The 12,576-nt window shown below is 47.3% G+C and overlaps 1 long non-coding RNA gene across 1 annotated transcript; it reads left to right on the forward strand.

The window, feature by feature from the left end:
- Window positions 1-7,656: 7,656 nt before the first annotated feature.
- LOC149339445 (uncharacterized) lies at window positions 7,657-8,857 on the forward strand. Its single transcript, XR_016283788.1, has 2 exons — window positions 7,657-7,704; window positions 8,615-8,857. It is a non-coding gene; the product is annotated as an uncharacterized LOC149339445 (long non-coding RNA).
- The last annotated feature ends 3,719 nt before the right edge of the window (window positions 8,858-12,576 follow it).

Here is a 12,576-nt window from a genome sequence, read left to right on the forward strand (position 1 = left end):
AGAACTAGCCGTTCGGTTTCACGGCATACGCGCAGCTCGCTTTCGACCCTCGTAGTGAAGCTTTTCGCTTCAAAAAGTGCATGGGAGACCCTTCTGCAAGGCACAGAAACCACAGCCTGACTGGCTGAGGATACCGCCAGGAGGCAAGAGCTTCCGGCCTGCAGCTAAGCTTACCGCCCGAACCCTGGGGCCCGGCCTCGGAGTATAGATGTGGTCTATTGGTAAATTGGTTTTTGAGGAAAGGAAATGGCGCAGTAGGCCGCCGCGGTGGCTCAGTGGTTATGGTGCTCGGCTGCTGACCCAAAAGACGCGGGTTCGATCCCGGCCGCGGCGGTTGAATTTCTTTGAAGGAGAAATTCTAGAGGCCCGTGTGCTGTGCGATGTCAGTGCACGTTAAAGAACCCCAGGTGGTCGAAATTTCTGAAGCCCTTCACTACGGCGTCTCTCATAGCCGTAGTCGCTTTGGGACGTTAAACCCCATAAACCAACCAACCAAATGGCGCAGTATCTGTCTCGCATATCTCGGCGGACACCTGAACCACGCCGTAAGGGAAGGAAGGAAGGTGGGAGTGAAAGAAGAAAGAGAGAAAGAGGTGCCGTAGTGGAGGTCCCCGGAATAATTTCGACCACCTGGGGATCTTTAACGTGCACTGACATCGCATAGCACACGGGCTCCTCTTGCTTTTAATTCGCCTCCATCGAAACGCGGCCGCCGCGGTCGGGTTCGAACCCGGGTACTCCAGCTCGGTAGACCACTGAGCCACCGCGGCGGGTTATGTGGTCTATTCTGATGGAAAAATAAAGTTTACTCTCTCTCTCTCTCTGGACAAATCGCTCAAAGGCCGCGTTTCGATGGAGGCGAAACGCAAGAGGTGCCCGTGTGCTGTGCGATGTCAGTGCACGTTAAAGGTCCCCGGGTGGTCAAAATTATCCCGGAGACCTCCACTACAGCACCTCTTTCTCTCTCCTCTTTCACTCCGACCTTCCTCTCTTCCCTTACGGCGCGGTACAGGTGTCCACCGAGATATATGAGACAGATACTGCGCAATTTTCTTTCCTCAAAACCAATTTACCAATTTTACGATATCCACCGTCCACAGAGGTCAGATCACGAACGGGCTGCAGTGATGCTGCTCCATGAATTGACTTTTGTGCGCCTCCGTTGTGATTGTGACTTGAGGAAACGAAATGCGTAGTTGTAGATGACTATGAAGTGAGAGCGCTTCCAGTGAACGTCCATGGCTGCCTCGCAGAGCTGATGCGTCGGTCATCTGGCCACCGCTTTCTTCACCAAGCAGGACGGGTCCTTCTTAATAAATGTGGAACACTCTTCAACATAGTATCTATCTAACATATCGGTGGACACCACAACTGTGCCGTGAGGGAAGGCAGGAAGAAGTTTGCAATGAAAGAGAAAAGAAAAATTGCGCCTCTCCCGTAACCGAGAGTAGAGTAAGCATGAAATGTTTACGGGCCTAACACACGCTCCATTGCTCGGCTTAAGCAGCTGTGACGGTGGCGGCATTGAAATCCAGGACGATGCAGAAGCGTACGCGGACACGACGAGACGCAGGCCTGACAAGAATGTATATGCAGCGCGTTCGAATAGGGGGAAAGAGCATGAAGGCCAAGAGGCCGGTCTTTTACATGCGTGAGTGTGGGACCGCCGCGCCATCCTTGGGGAGGGAGCGAAAGTTTTCCGCCGAAAGCTCTTCTCGCCCTCTTTCTCTAAGCGGCCTTCTCTCAAAGCCCCTAACAGATCACGTATGACAACGAAGTGTATTGTGGCATGTATGTGCTTTTTCCACGCGTTATTAGAAATCGGAAATTATAATTCCGTGCATTATCAAATGCACAGCTCGACTGATATCTTGATAAACATTGAGAAGACACTGGCAGCAGTTATTTTTTGTGACTCGTTTGGAGAGCAACCGGCGTTTGTATGCCGGTCCCGGATGAGTAGATTTCAGTGCCCGGATGATGGCTCTCGGTCTCGGCGTGACGTCACTACAATGCCGGCAATGGGAGCTAAAAGCATTTCATGCTTAAAAAGAAAAACAGATGCCATAATAGAGGTCTGCGTCTCTGTTGGCGTCGCACTCACTGACCACAACAGACGCGTAAATCCCAGGCGCTCGGGCGGTGCGGGTTCCATGACATCGGAATGATTGACACCCGTACAAAACATGACGCATACAGGTCCGGTCACAGCTGCCTGCCCTAGGGTGCCTCGATGCGCGCGGATCGAGCGCGCATCGAAGCACCCTAGCCTGCCCGTCTAAAGTCCGAAGAGCCGCCGCGGTGGCTCAGTGGCTATGGTGCTCGGCTGCTGGCCCGAAAGACGCGGGTTCGATCCCGGTCGCGGCGGCTGAATTTCTTTGGAGGAGAAATTCGAGGCCCGTGTACTGTGCGATGTCAGTGCACGTTTAAGAACCCCAGGTGGTCGGTTTTTCCGGAGCCTTCCACTACGGCGTCTCTCATAGCCTTAGTCGCTTTGGGACGTTAAACCCCATAAACCAAATCAAACCAAACCAAACCTAAAGTTCGAAGAGGTCTCGAAGGGCTGCACCCACGCTGCCGCCCTAAGGGCGAAACCGTGGTGTTATCACCGGGCTCCGCGTTCGGACCAGTTGACGTCTTCGAAGGTTTTCGTCTGCCGGTTCTCCGTAATCAAATCCACGACACCTGTGTCAGCCTGTGTGATGTCAGTGCACGTTAAAGAATCCCAGGGGTGGTATTCTCCCGGTGTCGCCTTTTGCGACATGTCGCATTCGCTCTTCGCTGATTGGCTCGAGCCGCGGTGACGGCGGCGTGACGACACGGATCCGCCTTCCTGCTACGTCATCGTGACATCGCCAAAATTTACTACGCTTAGTCGAACAACGGAATGCGCTGAAGCGATTCGCGCGGGCGACGGGCTACGAAATTTGATAGTAGACGCCATGGATCCCACTCTCCTGGCCTGGTTTTTATGCGAAGCATACTAAAATAGCCCAACCCAGCTCCTCGAGCGCGGCGGTGTCGTTACCATTGACCTTTCGTGACCTCCATGTCATACCACGTGATGCGTGACGTCACAGCAGATGAAAAACGGGGGCCAACCAATACCTCCTAGAAAGTCTTTCTAGGAGGTATTGGGCCAACTCGCGCCGTCGCGCGAGGCGTTGTGACCAAGGATGACCACGTGGTGCGTGACGTCGCAGCAGATGAGAAACGGGGGCCCAGCTCGCGCCGTGGCGCGAGACGTCGCGACCAATGTGTTTCCTGCTTCTGCCGCTAGGTGCGCTGTAGTGAACAAGTGATGCTGGAGCGGCGGTATACAAGGGGGTGCGCCTTCCTCTGTTAGGCGTACACGGGATAGAGATGCCTCCTGGAGACAGGGCTGCTCGTTGGAATGAGAAGCAAAAGTTGCGGCGTGCTACAGAGACTGATGAAGATCGTGAAGAACGTCTAGCCAAGCGGCGTGCTCGATATGCAACTCGGCGACAATATGCTTCGCATCTGACTAGGCTTAACCTAAGCTAAGCCTCAGCCATTTTTGAGTTGCGAAGAAGAGTGGCATGTCCGCGAACATCGCGACCAGTTTGCCTTGGCCGACGAATCTTGTCGGCGGCATTACCGGCTGTCGAAGAGCACAACACTGTGGCTACCGTCTGCTGAGCCGGACTGCCACTCGCCATGCGAACTGACTTTGCACCGTCGTAAACAGACGACGAAACAGACGTTGCCCGCTGCGACGAGATGGTCTTGGCAGCGCTTGCGCTTGCATCTACACACCGTGCATCTACATGACCCTTAAAGGCGTTTTAATGCACGTTAGTGCAACGAAACAGTGTCTGCACGAGTCAAAGAGGATTTAAAGCAATGTGACGACTTTTACAAACCTACAACTGAACATTAGAGAGTTTTAGTATTGCGGGCTTTGCGTAATTGCGTGCATAGCGGAATAGCGGGTCCAGAGTGCGCATGCGCAGAACGCTAATGGGGAAATAGCGTTAGCGTACGAATGCAATCGTCAGTTGCGGCTTTTGCGCCCTTAGCGTGAAAACATGGCGGCGTCCTTCCAAGCGAGAGCCGCCCGCTTCAGCCATTTCAGCAGTCCTTGCGATTCCGGTCGGTATGTTTACCGGCAACTACTGGTGTTGTTGCTTTTCGCTATGACTTACCTTGCTTCGACGATTAAGTTTAAGCTGCAATTCAGCCTAGTTTTTGAGATACGCTTTCGATTCTGGAGGGCGGAAGCCTAATGGGGCCTCCAGCTACACTACTACCGTCTGCTACCGAAACGCAGCCGAAACCTAGCACAACCGTCCGGAACGAAACAACAATAAAATTGGAGATTTTTGCGGTGTTTTATAGACTTAAATGAAATAAAGCGAGTTTATATTAAATATGCAAATGTTTTTTGAACATTAGACGTCATGTGACGGCAAATATTTTTGCTGTCAAAGATACGAAACTGCTGCTGCTAGTGAATCAGCAGTGGTAAATTGTCGCTTCTCGGAGTGAATGGAAGCACCGCCGACGAAAGTGCCGGCGGCGTTTTGCGTTTCTTCGAGCAACTGTACGCACTTTTTTAGGCCCCGCCCTAATGCGACATGTCGCAAAAGGCGACACCGGCAGAATACCACCCCAGGTCGCCGAAATTACCGAAGTCCTCCAGTACGGCGTCCCTCATAGCCTGAGTCGCTTTGAACTTCATAAACCAATACTCAAACCGAACACGGTCATGACACCACCTATCGTAACCCAGCGCAAGCTATTTGCATTTACTTTCATCTCTACAGCATAGATGGCGCAGCGTTGCAACAGCTGATGGCAGTCAATTGAAATGTTTTAAAGAAAAGAGCCTTTGTAATAAAATAAAATACAATTAAAACAATAATACAGTGAAACGCCATAAAGAAAATAGCCTTCGTCGCGTGCTCGCCTTGCAGTCTGAAAGACCTTGATTCCATTCCTCTAGGTCCACAAGATCTAAATGGAGATTCTTGTTTTCCGTGTCACACCGGTAACGCCTACGCCGACTTTTCGCCGCGTCGACTAAGCGCGTTCGCGCAGATCTGGGAAAAAATTCAGGGGGCACTTTGGCTCTCTAAAGTGCTGCAAGGCGAAAGCGTTCCCTGGCCACTGTTTGTTTTATGCGAAGCATATTGCTATAGCTACCACTCACGCCGTCGGCGTGGGACCCCTAGACGTCACACCACGTGACACCGTGACGTCACACCACGTGACATCGGATGAAAGAGGCGGCCTCCACCTCGCGCCGTCGCCGTCCCAGGTAGCACACGACGGCGGGCCAATATTGGAAATCCACTGGCAAAGCGTGGCCCTAACTAGGCCCAGAGTTGCCAGTGAGCATCCGATATTGGTTGTGCCACTCCTTAGCACATCCAACAATGGCCCTGGTTGTCCGTCGCTTTACCAGTATTGGCTGAGCCCTCATTAGATCCTGGCTATCATGGGCCAGGTTAGCCAGGATTGCCCCACTGTTTGCCATTGCTGGCTGTGCCATCATCGAATCATGGCTATCATGGGCCATGTTAGCCAGTGTTGTTCCACTCTTTGCCAGAATTGGCTATGCCATTTCCGGGAGCTGGCTATATTGGCCTAGGATTACCACCGCTTATCCAGTGTTCAAAGTATACTGGCAAACGTTGGTAAACATTGTGTCATCCATTAGAATGGGTTCAAAATTAATTTTATTGTCGAGTACCATATCGGCAGTTCATAATTTTCGAACGCGCTAAAACATGCGAGTTCAAAGATTTGGTTTTATTTATTATTATATTTTAAGCGAACACTTTTGCAGTTTGTGAGCAAAGCTACCCATGATTCCGTTGGAAAAACTGCACTCTGGTTGCGCAGTGAGCAGCAATAATACGTTTAGAATTGCGATCGAAGTCCTGTTGATCAGAATTAACGTTCTGATTACACCCGAGACGCCTTCAACAAAAATTGTGAACAGGTGCCTTCAACAAAAATCAAATAAGTTTCATTTTATTAAATTTTTGGAATAAAAAATCACTTTTTTTTATTCGCTATAGGAATTCACTGCCGCAGTGCGCAGCTGGTGTCTGCTTCAGGGAGATCGCGATACAAACGTAATAGATTAGCGCAAGTGCATTCGCTAAACCGAAATTGTGCTCAGTTTTGGCAACGTCCAGAAACGAAGCAGTCGCCTCGTAATTTTGAATTATGCGTTGCGCTCGTGAAATATTAGGCGGGTGCTTCATAAACGCACGCGGACACGTGCTAAGCGATTCCTACGCTTCCCTACGTCGTGCCCTGTGATTGCGCCTTTCCCGTGTTTTCTGATTTGCTATTTCCTTCCTTTTCTGCAAATCGTTGAGTTGGAAATTGTTGTTGTTGACCATTTTATTCTTCTGTTGCGTAATTTGCATTGGGGGCAATATAGCTCTTGCTCACGTCCTTGCATATTTACTCGCAAGTTTTTTTTTTCTTTCGAACATGACCTTTATTGATGAAAACCGTCGAAAGTAGCTGCGAACCACAATTCAACATGCCTTTGTTTGTTTTTGCTTTTTTGCGCGAAACTTCCACACCAACAAACAATTTGAGGATTCTTCGACGACCACTGAATAAATGGACTGACAACTGGCGTTAGACGCATGTTAACCTAGCTTGTTTGGCGCATGTACGGTACATGAAACTATGAAAGAGCGCGCATTCTGCTTGGATATTTTTTTTGCTTTATATTTTTGTTATTATGTGGTAACATTTTAAGCTATCTTGAACTAACAGAAGCCACATCATACGGCCCCACAAAATACGCGAGTGTCTCAAGTCGTTTTGGCGAAATGCATCTTGAAGCTCCAAGTTTTTCACTTCAAAATTTTCAGGCTTTTGCTGCAGCTTTGTAGCAATACTTTGACGCTTCCGTGTTTCCCATCCACTTCTCTCTTGTAGATATTCCTTTCTGTACTGCCTGTGGCCATGTGACTCATTCTCCAAAAATTCCAAACCCTTTTCACGTGTTTTGGCCTCTTTCCCTTTCTCTTTCAAGTGTTCAAGTCCAATATCTCCCCACCTGTTCTCCCGGCCGTGCCCTTTTCCAGGTAGCGGGCTAACACCCCACCCCGCGAAGCGCTATTTTTTCTTTCTGGTTGTCACTTTCTCAAACCTGTTTTCCCTCGCGCGCAGCTACGCGCTTCGCTGTTCCTCCACCTCCCTGTCTCCACCTTTCAGCTCGAGGACTTTTCTCGGAACCGCAAAACCTGTGTAAAGGAAAATTCCTCTCTCCCCTCCAGCCAACCCCCCACCCCCCACACCATCGTCTCCACTGCTCGTCTTGGAACCGCGCGACTCATCACAATAAGACATTCTTGACTGCACGGCGGAGCTCAACCACGTGCAAACCAACGCGACGAAAATGCATGCACACTCGAGCTAGCACCGTTCATAGTCTGCGCACGCGAAAAGCCACACTCATATATTAGGAGAGCTCCGACGCTGTTCGTACCGCCTGCAAGATCTTTTGTAAGTACTAAAACTCTTTTATCTTGATATACGTCTGGAAGTTAAACTGGTTTTTGTAGCAAATGTTGCTTTGACTACATGCGCCTTTATTTTTTCGGCAGGAGAAGAGAGCGAGCCAAAAAGCACGAGGACGACTTCTGTGTACCCACTTTCATTGCGAAATGGCTTGCTTGACGTCGTGCGCAGTGGAATTGTGGCCGAATGGTGAGAATTTAATTTTTCGTCTTTGGTGAGATGAACTCACTAAAGATTCACTACTTTGGCTAACAGCGGGTTTGAACTCATATGAATTGAGATAGGATGCATTCGGGAATATGTCCTTTACCGCTTATGCACGACGGAAATCAGAACCGCTTAATTAATTTTCCACTGCAGACTAGTTGGTAAGGATATGTGTAATACTTCCGTAGTGTTTCTTTTTGCCTTCTACTCTTGCAGACTCAATAGAAAATCCGCAATTACTGGTTAAAGCTTTTGCCCAAGTTCTCTCGCAATGAAAAAGGGCATTACTCTGGACTATCAGACTAGTATTTTTGTGTGGTTTTCAAGTTGCAGTTTCGAATCCAACTATAGCATGCATGCGAAGCAACTAAGGTAAAACAAAGGTGCCCTGAGTTCCTTGCCTTCAGCGTATTTCGTCAAAAGTCGCAAGCCGCATTTTTGACCCCATTAAATAAAACTAATCAAAAATGTTGTTTTGACGTCCATGTGGAAGAGACGGTACAACCTGTGCATATTTACTGGAATAAAAAATTACCTCGCAATTTAGAGACACAAGTTATGATATTAAAACAAAATAATACATTAATCTGTTTTCAATATCACATTAATTTCCTTATCTCGCATTGAATATATTTGCTGGGAGTGCGACACGACGCATTAAACTAAATTAAACCATTTGGTGTAAGGGAAGTTTAGTAAATTAAATTCCACTTTGTGCAACTAATGTGGGGCTGGTTCTTAAGAATAAATTAAAAATTATCCTGTAAAATATGTTGCTAGTGTCTTCACGATTACTGTGTTTCACAAAATTCGGTGTTATCTTTGTTATGTTTGTTTTTGTTCTGTGATGGCCATAATTCAACTTACCATGACATCATGCATCTCTGTGCAGGCTTGGCACTTCGTGAGGCCATCGTGCAAGAACTGGACGAGGAATTTGTTTGAATGCAGTCCAGCAGCCCCCTTGCAAGTGGAGTGCAACGATTACTTCGGATATGACTGATCAGTTCACTGGAGGACAGCTCCGTTGAGCGCTTTTTGGATGCCTTAGCCGTGCCGCAGCAGCTTGCCGAGATGCTTTGTCCAACCTGATCGGCACTCACCAAACTTGAAAATAAATTGTTTTCCCACAGCCTCTGCCACCATGCTCTTGGGCCCCCCCAGGTAGCACACGGCAGCGGGCCAATATTGGAAATCCACTGGCAAAGCGTGGCCCTAACTAGGCCCAGAGTTGCCAGTGAGCATCCGATATTGGTTGTGCCACTCCTTAGCACATCCAACAATGGCCCTGGTTGTCCATCGCTTTACCAGTATTGGCTGAGCCATAATTAGATCCTGGCTATCATGGGCCAGGTTAGCCAGGATTGCCCCACTGTTTGCCATTGCTGGCTGTGCCATCATCGAATCCTGGCTATCATGGGCCATGTTAGCCAGTGTTGTTCCACTCTTTGCCAGAATTGGCTATGCCATTTCCGGGAGCTGGCTATATTGGCCTAGGATTGCCACCGCTTATCCAGTGTTCAAAGTATACTGGCAAACGTTGGTAAACATTGTGTCATCCATTAAAATGGGTTCAAAATTATTTTTATTGTCGAGTACCATATCGGCAGTTCATAATTTTCGAACGCGCTAAAACATGCGAGTTCAAAGATTTGGTTTTATTTATTATTATATTTTAACCGAACACTTTTGCAGTTTGTGAGCAAAGCTACCCATGATTCCGTTGGAAAAGCTGCACTCTGGTTGCGCAGTGAGCAGCAATAATACGTTTAGGAGAATTGCGATCGAAGTCCTGTTGATCAGAATTAACGTTCTGATTACACCCGACACGCCTTCAACAAAAATTGTCAACAGGTGCCTTCAACAAAAATCAAATAAGTTTCATTTGATTAAATTTTTGGAATAAAAAAATCACTTTTTTTTTATTCGCTCTAGGAATTCACTGCCGCAGTACGCAGCTGGGGTCTGCTTCAGGGAGATCGCGATACAAACGTAATAGATTAGCGCAAGTGCATTCGCTAAACCGAAATTGTGCTCAGTTTTGGCAACGTCCAGAAACGAAGCAGTGGCCTCGTAATTTCGAATTATGCGTTGCGCTCGTGAAATATTAGGCGGATGCTTCATAAACGCACGCGGACACGTGCTAAGCGATTCCTACGCTTCCCTACGTCTTGCCCTGTGATCGCGCCTTTCCCGTGTTTTCTGATTTGCTATTTCCTTCCTTTTCTGCAAATCGTTGTGTTGGAAATTTTTGTTTTTGACTATTTTATTCTTCTGTTGCGTAATTTGCATTGGGGGCTATATAGCTCTTGCTCACGTCTTTGCATATTTACTCGCAGGTTCTTTTTTTCTTTCGAACATCACCTTTATTGATGAAAACCATCGAAAGTAGTTGCGAACCACAATTCAACATGCCTTTGTTTGTTTTTGCTTTTTTTGCGCGAAACTTCCACCCCAACAAACAATTTGAGGATTCTTCGACGACCACTGAATAAATGGACTGACAACTGGCGTTAGACGTATGTTAACCTAGCTTGTTTGGCGCATGTACGGTACATGAAACTATGAAAGAGCGCGCATTCTGCTTGGATATTTTTTTTGCTTTATATTTTTGTTATGTGGTAACATTTTAAGCTATCTTGAACTGACAGAAGCCACATCATACGGCCCCACAAAATACGCGAGTGTCTCAAGTCGTTTTGGCGAAATGCATCTTGAAGCTCCAAGTTTTTCACTTCAAAATTTTCAGGCTTTTGCTGCAGCTTTGTAGCAATACTTTGACGCTTCCGTGTTTCCCATCCACTTCTCTCTTGTAGATATTGCTTTCTGTACTGCCTGTGGCCATGTGACTCATTCTCCAAAAATTCCAAACCCTTTTCACGTGTTTTGGCCTCTTTCCCTCTCTCTTTCAAGTCTTCAAGTCCAATATCTCCCCACCTGTTCTCCCGGCCGTGCCCTTTTCCAGGGAGCGGGCTAACCCCCCACCCCGCGAAGCGCTATTTTTTCTTTTTGGTTGTCACTTTCTCAAACCTGTTTTCCCTCGCACGCAGCTACGCGTTTCGCTGTTCCTCCACCTCCCTGTCTCCACCTTTCAGCTCGAGGACTTTTCTCGGAACCACAAAACCTGTGTAAAGGAAAATTACTCTCTCCCCTCCAGCCAACCCCCCCCCCCCACACACACACACACACACACCATCGTCTCCACTGCTCGTCTTGGAACCGCGCGACTCATCACAATAAGACATTCTTGACTGCCCGGCGGAGCTCAACCACGTGCACAACCAACGCGACGAAAATGCATGCACACTCGAGCTAGTCCCGTTCATAGTCTGTGCACGCGAAAAGCCACACTCATATATTAGGAGAGCTCCGATGCTGTTCGTACCGCCTGCAAGATCTTTTGTAAGTACTAAAACTCTTTTACCTTGATATACGCCTGGAAGTTAAAGTGGTTTTTGTAGTAAATGTTGCTTCGACTACATGCGCCTTTATTTTTTAGGCAGGAGAAGAGAGCGAGTCAAAAAGCACGAGGACGACTTCTGTGTACCCACTCTCATTGCGAAATGGCTTGCTTGACGTCGTGCCCAGTGGAATTGTGGCCGAATGGTGAGAATTTAATTTTTCGTCTTTGGTGAGATGAACTCACTAAAGATTCACTACTTTGGCTAACAGCGGGTTTGAACTCATATGACTTGAGATAGGATGCATTCGGGAATATGTTCTTTACCGCTTATGCACGACGGAAATCAGAACCGCTTAATTAATTTTCCACTGCAGACTAGTTGGTAAGGATATGTGTAATACTTTCGTAGTGTTTCTTTTTGCCTTCTACTCTTGCAGACTCAATAGAAAATCCGCAATTACTGGTTAAAGCTTTTGCCCAAGTTCTCTCGCAATGAGAAAGGGCATTACTCTGGACTATAAGACTAGTATTTTTGTGTGGTTTTCAAGTTGCAGTTTCGAATCCAACTATAGCATGCATGCGAAGCAACTAAGGTAAAACAAAGGTGCCCTGAGTTCCTTGCGTTCAGCGTATTTCGTCAAAAATCGCAAGCCGCATTTTTAACCCCATTAAATAAAACTAATCAAAAATGTTGTTTTGACGTCCATGTGGAAGAGACGCTACAACCTGTGCATGTTTACTGGAATAAAAAATTGCCTCGCAATTTAGAGATACGAGTTATATTAAAACAAAATAATACATTAATCTGTTTTCAATATCACATTAATTTGCTTATCTCGCATTGAATATATTTACTGGGAGTGCGACACGACGCATTTAACTAAATTAAACCATTTGGTATAAGGGAAGTTTAGTAAATTAAATTCCACTTTGTGCAACTAATGTGGTGCTGGTTCTTAAGAATAAATTAAAAATTATCCTGTAAAATATGTTGCTAGTGTCTTCACGATGACTGTGTTTCACAAAATTCGGTGTTATTTAATCATTTTTGTTTTTGTTCTGTGATGGCCATAATTCAACTTACCATGACATCATGCATCTCTTTGCAGGCTTGGCGCTTCGTGAGGCCATCGTGCAAGAACTGGACGAGGAATTTCTTTGAATGCAGTCCAGCAGTCCCCTTGCAAGTGGAGTGCAACGATTGGATATGACTGATCAGTTCACTGGAGGACAGCTCCGTTGAGCGCTTTATGGATGCCTTAGCCGTGCCGCAGCAGCTTGCCGAGATGCTTTGTCCAACCTGATCGGCACGCACCAAACTTGAAAATAAATTGTTTTCCCACAGCCTCTGCCACCATGCTCTTGGGCCCCTTTTCTTTACTCCCCACGGTGGCTGGTGGTAGCGCAAACCATCCTGTGTGCGCTAGAAGCGTGATTCTTGTAACTCGAAG

Source organism: Amblyomma mixtum, chromosome 6 (assembly GCF_055824585.1).
Source record: "Amblyomma mixtum isolate Tamu chromosome 6, ASM5582458v1, whole genome shotgun sequence".
In the NCBI taxonomy this organism is placed as follows: domain Eukaryota; kingdom Metazoa; phylum Arthropoda; class Arachnida; order Ixodida; family Ixodidae; genus Amblyomma; species Amblyomma mixtum.